Here is a 14,913-nt window from a genome sequence, read left to right as displayed (position 1 = left end):
TATTGGAAATATTGGTAACATAGACAAACCTCTTATCAAAGACGTTCTCCTTGTTAAAGGCTTAAAACATAACCTACTAAGTATCAGTCAAATGTGTGACACAGGTTATAATGTTAGCTTTAATCATGATGCATGCCTCATAGCTGACACAAATGAAAACATCATCCTAAAAGGTATAAGAAAGAATAATATATATGAACTATACCTAGAAAACATCACAGAACATTGCCTGATAGCTAATAATGACACTCAACATCTATGGCACATGAGAATGGGCCATGTCAACTCTAAATACATGTCTAAACTAGCTAAAGATAAGTTAGTACGTGGGTTACCCAACATATCTTTTAAAAAGGATTATTTTTGTGATGCATGTCAATTAGGAAAATTGTCAAAATCGTCTTTCAAATCAAAAAATGTCATTTCAAGTAAAAGACCTTTAGAGCTTCTCCACCTGGACCTCTTTGGTCCTTCTAGGGTAGCTAGCCTTAATCAAAATAGATATGCTTTTGTCATTGTAGATGATTACTCAAGATTTACTTGGGTAATATTTTTGAAAAACAAAAGTGACACGTTTTGTCAGTTTGAAATCTTATGTAAAAAATTACAAAACGAAAAATCGTGTTCTATTGTTAAAATCCGTAGTGACCATGGAGGAGAATTTGAAAATGAACTCTTTGAAAATTTTTGTAACTTGCATGGTATTTCTCATAACTTTGCCTTTCCTAGAGCTGCACCTCAAAATGGTGTAGTAGAAAGAAAGAATAGAACCCTTCAGGAATCTGCCAGGACTATGCTCCAACACAATAATCTTGCAAAATCTTTTTGGGCAGAAGCTGTTAATACTGCATGCTACATAACAAATAGAGTTCTCATTAGACCCTTATTAAATAAAACTCCCTATGAACTATTCTATGACAGAACTCCAAGAATAGACTACTTCAAAGTCTTTGGATGTAAATGCTTTATCCTAAACACAAAAGATAGCCTAGATAAGTTTGATGCTAAATCTGTTGAAGGCATATTCTTAGGATATTCAAGTCATAGTAAAGCATACAGAGTTTTCAATAAGTGTCATAATACTATTGAAGAATCTATGCATGTTAGTTTTTGTGAATCTATTGATCAATCTGTTCATATACAAACTAATGATGATGATGTTGAAAGTACAGATTTATTTTTAGATAACACAGCTAAGTCTAATGAAGATGATCACCAAAGAACCTTTGTCGATATCAAAGATCATCCTCAAAAGCAGATTTTGGGAGAACTAACAAAGGGGGTTCAAACTAGAGCTCAGCTAGAACGGATTGCAAACATGGCATTCATTTCTCAACTTGAACCAAAGAAGATTGATGAAGCCATCATTGATGAGTTCTGGATGCTAGCCATGACTGAAGAACTGAATCAATTCCAAAGAAATGATGTTTAGGATCTTGTGCCGAGACCAAAGGATCATCCAATCATTGGGACAAGATGGATCTTCAGAAACAAGCTAGACGAAACAGGTAATGTTATAAGAAACAAGGCCAGACTAGTAGCTCAAGGATACAACCAGGAGGAAGGTATTGACTTTGATGAAACATTTGCTCCTGTTGCTAGACTTGAATCTATTAGAATGCTCTTAGCATATGCAAGCTATATGGATTTCAAATTATTTCAAATGGATGTTAAAAGTGCTTTCTTAAATGGTTTTATAAATGAAGAAGTCTATGTAAAACAACCTCCAGGATTTGAAAATGAACAATACCCAGATCATGTTTTTAAACTCAAACGTGTTTTGTATGGTTTAAAACAAGCACCTCGTGCTTGGTACGAAAGACTTAAAACCTTTTTATTAAAAATTGGTTTTTCTGTTGGCAAAGCAGATTCTACACTATTTGTCAAAGTAGTGAATAATCATACCCTAATTGTTCAAATCTATGTCGACGACATTATCTTTGGATCCTCTAACAGCACTCTCTGTGAAGATTTTTCTAAGTCCATGCAGAAGGAATTCGAAATGAGTATGATGGGAGAACTCACCTACTTTCTTGGACTGCATATTAAGCAAACCAAGGATGGAGTTTTCATCAACCAATCTAAGTATGCTCATGAACTTCTGAAGAGGTTCAACATGAACTCAACTGCTTCAAAATCCACTCCTATGAGCACTACTACTGTGTTGGACAAAGATGAAGATGGTAAGACTGTTGATACAAAGGTATACCGAGGTATGATAGGATCACTTCTTTATTTAACAGCTAGCCGTCCAGATATAATGTTTAGTGTTTGCTTGTGTGCTAGATTCCAGTCAAATCCAAAAGAATCACATTTTAAAGCTGTAAAAAGAATAATGAGATATTTAAAAGACACAGTTGATTTTTGATTATTCTATTCAAAATCCTCTACATTTGATCTAATCTCATACAGTGATGCTGACTTTGCTGGAAGTAAATCTGACAGAAAAAGCACAAGTGGAACATGTCACATGCTAGGGCACTCACTGGTATCATGGTTCAGTAAGAAACAGAATTGTGTATCATTATCAACTACTGAAGTCGAATACATTGCTGCTAGCCTAGCTTGTACTCAAGTTATCTGGATGAAACAAACATTAAAAGATTTTGGTTTAAATTTTGAAAATACAACTATTTTTTGTGATAATACAAGTGCTATAAACCTATCTAAGAATCCTATTTTACACTCACGAACTAAGCACATTCAAATAAGACACCACTTCTTAAGAGAACAAGTCTTAAACAACATAATTAAACTAGAATTCATACCCACTAATCTACAGTTAGCAGACATATTCACTAAACCATTAAAACATGAAGACTTCACACGAATTAGAAGGGAACTAGGAATATGCAAACTAAGTGACTTATAAATTAATTACACTTAATATAATACTTCTTATAAGTCTTGTTTAAATCGTATTTTAAATTGCTTTCCTTATTATCGTTTTTAGTTAGTCAAACTAAGTTTCCATATTCACGTATTCTTATAAGACACATTCTTTATGTCATTCAAACTTGTCATCTTTCAAGTACACATCCATTATAACTCCTTGTCCTATCTCCTTTCTCTCATATCCATAAGAACTAATTATATTAAAAGCCATCATAACAATGTTCACATCACTCTACTCCTTTGTTATTTTTGTCCTTTTATAAAAACTTTTCTTACGATAAATGGTCCTACTTAGTTTATGAGAACTTATTACTCTTCATTAGTTAAAATCGAATGACTATTTAGTTCCTTTAAAAGATCTAGTTGCTATATTCTCACGTAAATTATTTTTTACTATATCATATGTTATATCATAGCCCTACAAACTATCTATTATCATCTCTTTCATATACATATTAAGCCTCCATTCTTGTCAACTCTTGTCTTAACCTAACCTTGTCGAGTTTCTTTAAGAATATAAATAATAATTCATATCAATCATAACCTCATGTCTTTCATCAACCTTTTTTTTATTACTTCTTTATCCTTCACAAAAATCCATATATGTCATCTCACCTCTCTCTATGACAACTCACATTTATTACTCTTCATTCATAAATATTTCTTTGTCTCCTCATTTCATCTCTCGAATACGTTTTTTTATTATACATTTTTGAATCCGACTCCTACATGTCTATTCTTATTTCAATTCTTATATATTTTTTAACTCTTTCTCCTTTTTGTCTCATCATCTCTCTCACCACTAGTCTAAGTCCAAATATGTCCTCATATCCACGTATACTCTTAAAAAATTACAAATATTAATCATAAAACATTTTTTTTTTAAATGTCATATCTTTCAAAGTACAACATCACATGATCACCCTATGACCTTTCTTTCCATCCGTGACCTTGTCTCTCTCTTATTGTATATCTCTCTAAAATCGAGAACCTTTATTTATTCTATCTTTACTTTATGTCATATCTAAATCAAGTAAATGTTGTCCTTTATTTTCTTTCTCTCCTTTCTAGATATCCACATCATCTTTTTTATGTCTTTAACTCTCCATTCACGAATTTAGAATCCCTTCACATAGAATAACAAGTTGTTTGTCTTGTTAGGCCATTATTCTCAAAGATCAATCATTTTGTTATTCAACATGACACCCCATACTCTATTAATGGGTTCTCTCACTAGTCGATAAACTCATCCATAGTAAAATCTATATATTTCAATACTATGTCCTCCTCAATCTAATATAATACACTATTCTCCATCATTGATTTGATTTGTCCCTCACAAGCTTCTTAACTTACTACTCACGGATTTCCTTATTTTGCTAAAATCTAAAAATCACTCTCTTCCAATGTCATTCATTTCATATCAACAATTATTTTTCTCTTTCTATTTAATCTATTGGTTCATCTCTTACCATTCCATTCGATCGTTTATATCCTTATACAAACTTTCTCTCGGTTCAAGCTCCTTTCTTTCCTAGTGCTTTATAATCAAGAAATTCGATAATGGCTTCCTCCTCCACCAATGTGATCACCTCCGCCAATCTAAGGTATCCTGATTTGTTTCACAACTACAACAAACTCTGCTCTCGCCCCATTCATGAAGGAAAATTGATCAACTTTGCCGACTTCTTGTTCTTCGACTTAGACACCTATCTCCCTGAACTCAAACCTCTCATAGGATCTTCATCTCCAGCTGCATATTATCCCGAACTAGTCCGACTGTTCTATACCAACTTCTCTACTGATCATGAACAAACCTCAATCACCAGCAAAGTCCGAGGACAACTGATGATTTTCGATGCTTCCGCCCTAGGTAGAATTCTAAACCTACCTTCCACCGGTACCAACCTTAACACCATAGTACCAATCGACCGATCGGTACTTCGAAAAATACTTCTCTGCACCAATTGTTACCAACTTCCGTGGCACATGAGGAATCTCCAACCTCATGCTCAGCTACTTGCCCAGATTCTTCTCCACAACCTCTATCCCAAGCATCCCCGCCAGGGATTAGTTCCTCGAAAAATTTCTCTTCTTATCTACGCAATCCTTTCTTCTCTTCCGATAAATTGGTCATCCATTATTTTCGACCTCTTTATTTGTTATCAAAAATTTGAGCCTCTTCTTTTTGGGTGTTTTATAACTCCCATTCTCAACTACTTCCAAGTACCACTTCACAACGAAGTCATCCTCCGTCCCTCTAACGTCCTCGATACTACCACCTTCAATCTAAGGTCCCTGCACATACCCGGCTCTGATGAAGCAGATCCACTATCCTCCTTCAATTACTTTTCTGCTATGATGGATATCGTGCAAACTCAAGATCGAATCCTTCGTAATCAGGCCCTGTTGCAGCAGACTCGCAAGCGAAATCGTGCCAACCAGACACCTTCACCTTCTCCACCTTCGAGATAGACTCATTTTTTATATTTAGTCTGTAATAACTTTTAAATACTTTCGGTCTGTAATAATTTTTTTCTTACTCTGATCCCTCCTTTTTGTCCATGACAAAGGGGGAGAAAACCTGTCTCTTTAAACATTATTTCACCTTTTTTATCATATTATTATTTCTATGCATAATGTCTTTTTGACAAGGGGAGCATATTTTGTCATCATCAAAAAGGGGGAGAATGTTGAGAAACTCGGTTTTGATGTCACATAATATGATACATTGTCTTATTTGATTTTGTATGATATGATAATATGTTCTCTTGAAATAATGTTATATTATGACTGAATATGTTTTGCCTTAAATCTAACGAGTATTTGATGCAAGGATATCTCACCCAATAAGGATGGAGACTTCCTGTTCAAGTACAACTATGGTGCAATCATACTCCTTGAAGAAAAAGCTTGATGAGCCATGCTTTCCTAAAGTTCAAATGAAGAAATCGGCTACCTCAAGATGAAGATTTTTTTCTTCTTTAGAGTCATATGTAACAGAACCTTCAGGAACTTGCATATTGCATATTACATACTCATTCATACATACTATATCATAAAAGTATACGATAGTTTCAAAAAGCTTCTTTTTTGAAAACCAATAAGTGTACCTTCTTACAACCTTTTATGAAAAAGATATTTTGTCATATAATAATTATACTTTCTTACAACCTTTTATGAAAAAGACTTTTTGTCATATAATCATTGTACCTTATACTATATACAAGACAACATGAAAAAAGGAATGTAGGAAAAAGACAAAAACATAAAATCGACTACATAAGAAAAACAAATAAAATATGTTTTTGAAAAGACCTTAGTTATCTTCTCTAATGAAATGTTTTCTTAATACAAGAAAAAGACAAAAACATAAATCGGCTACACATAAGAAAAACAAATAAAATATGGTTTTAAAAGGACTCTAGTTACCTTTTTCTTTAGAATGTCGACTTACTTGAAGTCATCATTCTCTCTAGTTACCTTTTTTCATAACCATAGAATGTCGACTTACTTGAAGTCATCATTCTCTCTAGTTACCTTTTTTCATAACCATAGAATGTCGACTTACTTGAAGTCATCATTCTCTCTACAAAGCATTAAATGCCTTCTGTAACAAATCCTTTCTAAATATCCTTCCCAAAGAATGTCGACCTTCTTTTTGGTCCTCATTCTCTCTGGAGACTTTGAAATACACTACATAAAGAATACACTTGACATGACTATGTACAAATAAATATCTCAAAGCACTCATAGTACTTACACTCATTTAAAGTAAAGAAGTACTAATATACCTCAAATCATTAATTAGAATAAAGACAAAACTACAACCCAACGTTCAAATGTACTATTGTAAGAAATAGACTTTTTACATAAAATATGTATTACCTAAAACAATACAACGACTAGTGTACCCTCTATTTCACCTTTATGGAAAAAGGCATTCTCGATCTTCTCTAAAAGATATTTTTGAAATGACATAACATTTCACATTTCAAAAAGTTACAATTCTAAAATATAACGACTACTTTTTAAAGGCCATATAAACACACTCAAATAAACTATTAAACAAGAGGAATGGAATAGACGTGTGAGCTTACAAAGAGAAAAAGTTCTATTCGTGATTTGAAAAGAGAGCCTTGAAAAAGAAAGAGAAAAAGAAAAAGGAAGAAAAGAGAAAAAGTCAAGTCCAGCTCTTTGACAAAGAGTATCCTCTGAGTGACAAACAGAACATTCTTAGAATCCTTCATTCGTGCATTCATATCATTCTGAAGGTTCTATAGGAAGTATTGTAACTCTGTTATTCACTGTATTCCTTCTTTGTTTAAAGAAGTAGACCTCTGTGAAAGAGGGTGTTGCCCTTCTCTGTTGAGAGAAGAAGACCTCTTGGGAAGAGGGTGTGCCCCTTCTCTGTTGAGAGAAGAAGACCTCTTGGGAAGAGGGTGTTGTACTATTTATCCGGTAACTCGGATGTTATAGTGGAATCTCAAGTGGTTTGCTTGGGGACTGGATGTAGGTCTGGATATTGACCGAACCAGTATAACTTCTGTGTTTTATGTGTTGTGCCTTATTGCTTAATTATTTTATTTTATCGATCATTATCATATTTCACTATTCACCCCCCCCTCTAGTGGAATTTCATCCCTGTGATTGATCTTATCTTCCAAGGTTGATTTTTAAACATTATCTTCAAAGATCAACCGTTGTATTGATCTTGTTATCAGTTTCAAACTGTTATTTTTAGAAATCAATTTTGTTATTGATTTTCTTTTTCAAAAATTAGATTTTCAAAACCATTGCCTTCAAAATTTGACCCTCATGATGATCTCTCGTGTTTGATTTGAAGGATCAGTTCTCGCACTAATCATTCTTCTTATGGTAGATTTTCTTCCCAAAATGATTTTTCACTTACCTTTAAATGAATATTTTCCTTTCAAGATCCCATATGCAGGCAGGATTAGAAAAACTCCTTTTCCTCTTAAATCTTATAAAATTTCAGTTAAATTTTATATTTTTATCAGCTTCATTCATTTTATTCATATTTTTGTCAAGTTTATATCAATTTTATCAAGTTTTATCAAGTTTATCAAATCTTTCCTCGAATTCCATTAAAATTTTATCAATTCTTCTACCCTTTCAGGTTAAGGGATAAACCTGATGCCTCTTTCCCATGAGGTATTTCCTTTATTCTTATTTTCCCGCTCAAGTTAAGGGATAAACCTGACCCTCGTTGTCCGAGGTGTTCCCATTCAGGATAAGGGACAATCCTGAAACCCCTCGTAGGAGCCACAATGCTACCTCTGAGGATTCTTTCGTAAATACAAGTTTTGCCAATCTTTATTGATTCTCTAGATTTATATCAATTTTCCTTCATTTAATTTTCTTAAATTCAGGATAAAAGGATAATCCTGAAACCCCTCATAGGAGTAACAATGCTACCTGTGAGAATTCTTTTCCAAAATAAATTTTCAAAATTTCTTTCCTTTCTTCTTCTCCATTTTTATAAATTTTATTCTTCTTCCCTTTCAGGTTAAGGGATAAACCTGAATCATTCCTTTCTAAATTCTTATCAAAATGTCTATTCCATTTCTCTTTCAGGATAAGGGAAAATCCTGAAAACGCCGACAATCATTCTTGCTCAAATCTCAAGTATCTTAAAGAATGTCGGTGTCCCTTTTTTTTCTTCTTCAAAATCTCCATTAGAAAACCCAGTATTTACACTGGGGCATTTTTTTTGAAAAATTCAATACTCATACAGATAAACTTAGCACTCGTGCTAGTGTCTGGCTGACCGATCAGTTAGTCCTCAGGTCACAATCTTTCCTCAATTTTCCTCAAAGTCTGTCAATCTTCCATCTATTTCTATCCCTTCTCATCAATTTTCCTTCAAGATTCGAGCTCTGACTCGAACTTTCCTGCTTTCCTTCGAAAATTTAAGTTTTGTCTCAAGTTTTCTTGCCTTCAATAAATGAATTTTCAAGTTTTCCTTCAAGATTCGAGCTCTGACTCAAACTTTCTTGTTTTCCTTCAAAAATTTGAGTTTTGTCTCAAGTTTTCTTGCCTTCACTAAATGAACTTTTCAAGTCTTCTTTGAGATTCGAGCCCTGACTCGAACTTCCTGCTGTCCTTCGAAAATTTGAGTTTTATCTCGAGTTTTCTTGCCTTCAATAAATGAATTTTCAAGTTTTCCCTTGAGATTCGAGCCCCGACTCGAACCTCCCAGTTTTCCTTTGAAAATTCGAGTTTTTACTCGAATTTCTCTGCTTTCCTTGTAGAATCAAATTCCTGATTCGGATACTCTTTCAAAAGCTTACCTTCAAAATCCAGTTTTATGTCAAGCTTACCTTCAGAACTTTAAATTCACATTTACCTTCAGAATTCAGCCTCATGTTGGATTCTTCCCCTAGAATCCCACTGATATGTCAAAATTCGATGTTAAGCAAAGGCTTCATCATCAAGGATTTCAAGAATATATTGCCAACTTGCCATAAAATAGTTGTTGATCTCAAACTTTTATTACATAAAGAATCTCCTCAAATCTCCTTAGTATTCCTTCCAAAAGGGTGAAACTTCTGTGAAGAAAGGCTCAAACGCCAAATTTTCTGTTGGTCAACCAAGAGGATGAAGAAAAATCTTCGACATGACCGGTAAAGGAAATATTCAATGATGCAGAAGAGTCATAAAATGAGCTGATATTGATCATAGCTATGGCACATTCTTAAAGATTATTTTTTGGCAGTAAGACAGTGGAAATATCCTGGGCAGTCTGAAAAGAACCTACCCAATTCATGTCTCCTCAAGTCAGCTAAGCTGCAAATCAAATATCCGCAAAGGGGATCTCTCAATTGTCGTCAAGATGAAGGCGAATTAAGCGAGTAGACCCCCCGGGCCAAAGAAGATTCGAAACATCTCCAAGATGACGGAGTTTGTGACGGATCCTTCCAGGGAAAGTTCGGATCACCGTCGAGATGAAGGCGGATGTGATGGACCTACCGACAAACCCTAAAAGATATTTGATTCCAGCTATCATCTAAATACCTTTGAGTCAATACCATCATATATAATCCCTGAGATAAAAGAAGGATCGGAACATCTCCAAGATGAAGAAGTTTGTGACGTACCCTTCCCTGAAAAAGAGAGAAAAGTCAGGACATCTCCAAAATGAAGGATGATGTAAAAGCCCAAGAAAGCCCCATGACTCAAAAGAGTGCAAAAAGATCATCATGGGAAAATACCCAGGATATCAAACTGCCCAAACTACAAAGAATCTCCTTTACCTATGTGAAATTCTTCTATCAATATCTTTTCATTCAATTACTTTTATGAAGCTAAGAATATTTCCTCTCTTTTCATATCAAGGAAATTGATAGCATCCTTGAAGAAGACCAACAACTAAATTTGACTTTGATCCTGGATTCTATAGAGTTAACCTAGTTGGGGGTAATACTCTAGGTGGAAAAGGGAACATCTTTCGAAAGTACTTACCTTCAATTACCTTGAAACAACTACAATTTTATCACATTGGCAATATTTTTCCAGCTCTCCTGATGAGAAATAAGAACTTGACATCTGTTATTGATATACCTTGGTGTTGCCTTTTCCTTCTTTTCGCGTAGTCGAAAGAATTGCCTTCCCCTCTTTCATAAGAGTTGCCTTCCCCGTCTTTTGCTTTGTCGAAAGACTCGCCTTCTCCTTGATAAAAGGATCGCCTTCCCCATCTTTCGCTTTGTCGAGGGACTTGCCTTCTCCTTGATTAAATGATTGCCTTCTCCGTCTTTGGCTCTGTTGAGAGACTCGGCTTCTCCTTGATAAAAAGATTGCCTTCTCCGTCTTTCGCTTTGTCGAAAGACTCGCCTTCTCCTTGATAAAAGGATTGCCTTCTCCGTTTTTCGCTTTGTCGAGAGACTCGCCTTCTCCTTGATAAAAGGATTGCCTTTTCCCGTCTTTTGCGTTGTCAAAAGATTTGCCTTTCTCCTTGATTAAATGATTGCCTTCTTCGTCTTTCGCTTTGACGAGAGACTTGCCTTCTCCTTGTTAAAAAGATTGCCTTCTTCATATCCTACATTTTTCCTTCTCCTTACCAAAATGATTGCCTTCTTCATATCTTACATTTTGCCTTCTCCTTGTTACAAGGATTGCCTTCTTCATATTTCACATCTTACATTCTCCTTGTTATAAGGATTGCCTTCTTCATATTTCACATCTTACATTCTCCTTGTTAAAAGGATTGCTTTCTTCATATTTTACATTTTGCCTTCTCCTTGCTAAAAGGATTGTCATCTTTATCATCATCTTCATATTTTCACATTTTTCCTTCTCCTTACCAAAAGGATTGCCTTCTTCATGTCTTACATTTTACCTTCTCCCTGTTAAAAGGATTGCCTTCTTCATATTTCACATTTTTCCTTCTCCTTACCAAAGGGATTGCCATCTTCATATCTTCATATTTTGCCTTCTCCTTGCTAAAAGGGTTGCCATCTTCATTTCCGTCTTCATATCTCGCTTTTACCTTTTCCTGTCCAAAGGATTTGCCCTCTTCCATCTTTTTGCCTTGTCAAGAGATTCGTCTCCTTGATAAAAGGTTCGCCTTATTCATCCTTCACCCCATCGAAAGATTCACCTCCTGTTCATCCTTCATTTTGTCTCACATCTCCTTACTTTCCATTTCTCACATTTTCCGGAAGAGTTGCCTCATTCAGCTGAAGTATCTCTCCTGTCCCATCACGGTTTCGAGAAGTCCGTATGGTTGTTTCCTTTCAGGTTAAGGGTTAAGCCTGAACCTCGTGCCTCGAGGAATTTTCCCTTTTTGGGTTTAAACCTGAGTCTCGTTTCGACGAGGTGTTTTCCTCCAAGTCCCATCATGGTTCTTCACATCAAGGAATCCATGCTTTGATCCTACTTGAGCTTCATCTCACAAGGCGTTTTCTAAAATGTCCCATCAAGGCCCTCATATATTTCTTTCCCCATTCAGGTTATTTTGATATATCTTCGTCCCATCCAGGTTAAGGGCTAAACCTGAGTCATTCAAAGGCTGATCTCGCCTCATTCATGGGACTTGATCAAACTTCTTATCTTTCATCATTTCGGGATCTTCGCCCAAAGTCCCACCACGATTTCCTCATCTCTATCATTCAATCATATCATTTTAGAGGATTTCGTTCTCCCAAAGCCATTCGAGGATAAAATTTCAAACCTGAAAAGCCATGTCTTTCAAATAAATTCTTCCACACCCAGTTCGGATCTGCTGACTGGGGCATTTTTCAAAATTTTGAGTGTTTTCTTTGCCACTAAGCTCGGCTTTCAACCGGCTTAGTAGCAAAGAGGGGCATCTGTGAACACCCCAAATTTTTCAAAATCTTTTTAATATTCTCCTTTTGCCCCTAATATCATTTTCTGAGCAAACGGTCATTTGAAATCTAAATTCTAGTTCATTTCTCTAGTTTTATTGAAATTAAATTCATTTCATATGTTTAAATTGATTTTGGATCTGGATCCATTGTCCAGATCCAAATCTGAGTCTCATTGTCCAAATTTTAAATTAAAATTATAGAAAATACCAAAAATAGTTTTAAATAGCTCGTACAGTCCATCCGACATCTGTTTGGATCCATTACGTTGTATTCCTCGATTCGAGTTTTAAAACTCAAACATTTTCTCAAAACTTGGGTCTAAACCCACTTTCTGAAGAATTTTTTCCGAAATTGTCTGAAACTCTCAGGAAAATACTTTTGTAAATATTTCTCAGAAAAATACAAAAATTTAGTGTTTTAAAACTTTGTTTTCTTTAAAATCTTAGTTTTTTACTACAAAAATAAAAAAAATGGAAAATCATGCAAAAAAAACCCCAAAGAAATTAGGAAAAACTACTTGGTTTTTGAAGATTTTTTTTAAAAAACTCACCTTGAACCATTTTTTTTTAGAAAAAACTGAAAAGGAGACCCCTGTAGGGAATTTTAGAAAATTTACAACGGCCACTCCCGTTCGCACCCTCCATCGCCTCTCTCCCGTTGGATGACCCTCCATCTCCAACAACTCATTTCTGGAATTCTCCTCTTCGTCTTTAAAAGGAGATCACGTAGGAGTCTTCAGGCCATCGCCTTTCACCCCTCCACCTTCTTCTCCTCCACGCATCCATCTTCTATCCCTCCACGCTTCTACTCTTCTTCTTCCCCATTTTTTTTTCTCTGTTCCTCTTTCCTCATCGGCCAAAGAAAGTCCATTCTGCCATAAGAACTTCAAGCCACAAGTAAGTGATCATCTTTTCCCCTTTCTTGATTTCCTGCAAAAAAACTTTTTCCTGCTTCATTTTTTGTCATAATGCATAAAGGGCATGGTCGATCTGTATATAATAGAACCGACCTACCCTTTGGCTATATCAATGGAGCGGTTCGACTCCGACATTTTCTTTTTTTTATCTTTTTTTTTTTTTCTCTTTATATCATTTTTTTTTGTCGTTGTTTTCCCTTCTTCTCCATATTGAGTTTCAATAGTTCTAGGTATGGTAATTCTAGATTATATCCGATTTTGATTCCCTTTGCCTTATTGCAGTGTCTACGTTACATTCGATCTTTAGTTTCCATTTTGATAATTAGTTTGTGTTTGTGATTTTTTTTTAACGCCATGCTTGTCTTTGATCATCCGCGGATCTGAATTCCTTTGTTTTTATTTATGACTTGAGGCATCGCACATGGCATCTGTATGTCATCTTCTCTCACCTGGATATCAGTTGATTTAGTGTAGCACAAAGCTTCATTCAACACGATGCTATACCGGTGTCCCCTGTATTTAGGTGGCATAACTAAATTGGACTATATTCCTGTAGCGTGCCAGGAAAGCACATCTGTTATCTTCGATTTTTTTTTTAGCCTTCTTTTATAATTTTCTCTTGCAATCCCTGCATTCTTGAAGCTACATCTGGATCGTACCTCACATATGAATCAGTCGGTGCATTCCTGTACATATGGAATACATTTATCTGTGCTTACAATCGAGAGTGATGTTTGGTTTTCATCTCATTGCATAAAAAAAAAATGATGAGTTCACAATATCCACGCGTATCCCTCATCTTGCAAGTTCATAAGCAACAACACTATCTGCATCTGTAATTCACCTGTCCGATTCATACTGCCTTCATGCTCTCCATGTAGCATTTGTAATCTCCATATTTTCTTTATTTTTATTTTTTTTATTTTTAGCTTCTAAAAAAAAGAAGAAGAAAAAGAGGGTGTCCAATAACTGAAACACATTGGGGAATAATTTCAAAATCTATCAAGATGTCCAAAAACAAAATGCCAACCATCTGACGTTAGTTGTGATGAAAATATCTAGGCTTCAGATGTATCACAGATGCAGGTTTGAAAAACCTGTAGGATTTAAATAAATTTATTATTATTTAAAAAAAAAAAAGAGCTGGAATCTCAAATTCTGTATCTGTGTATGCTGTTGTATGATTGCTTCATTTTGTGGATATTCATATTACTTGTTGTCATCACTATGCTTCCCCACTCCAGACATCATATCATAATCCTCTGTTATCGCCCCATTGCACTCCACTTAATCACATGTTTCTGTCTGCACAACAATGTTTCATTCTTTGTATATACCTCTGCACCATCAAATTATTTTACAGTCACTACCACTCATTGCCCATAACTTCTTCAGTCCTATTGTGTCTATACCCATCTTATACCTCTTCACAAATCAAAATTGATCTACCCCCAAGGCACGCTGATGTGGGAGGTCCAGAGGAAGGGCAGATGAGGCCACATGTCCAGACTTCCATACAGGGCAAGAATCTTCGTCTATGACCAACAGAGGTAGAGATCTGAAACTTTCAGGTAAGTCAATAGCAATGTTTTGCAGCAGGAATATACTATTTACCAAACCAGTTACACTCACAAAGCCCTGGTGATAAGCAAATAGGCTACAGATGAGTAATTCGTCAGCCTTCCTTTGGCAAGGTAAGTCTAATTCAGGTTCTAGACAGAGCCAGAACTCTCAATATAGATATACATATAA

Source organism: Nuphar pumila, chromosome 9 (genome assembly GCF_984573655.1).
Source record: "Nuphar pumila chromosome 9, dmNupPumi1.hap1.1, whole genome shotgun sequence".
Taxonomy (NCBI): Eukaryota; Viridiplantae; Streptophyta; class Magnoliopsida; order Nymphaeales; family Nymphaeaceae; genus Nuphar; species Nuphar pumila.
Note: the sequence above shows the minus strand (reverse complement) of the source record.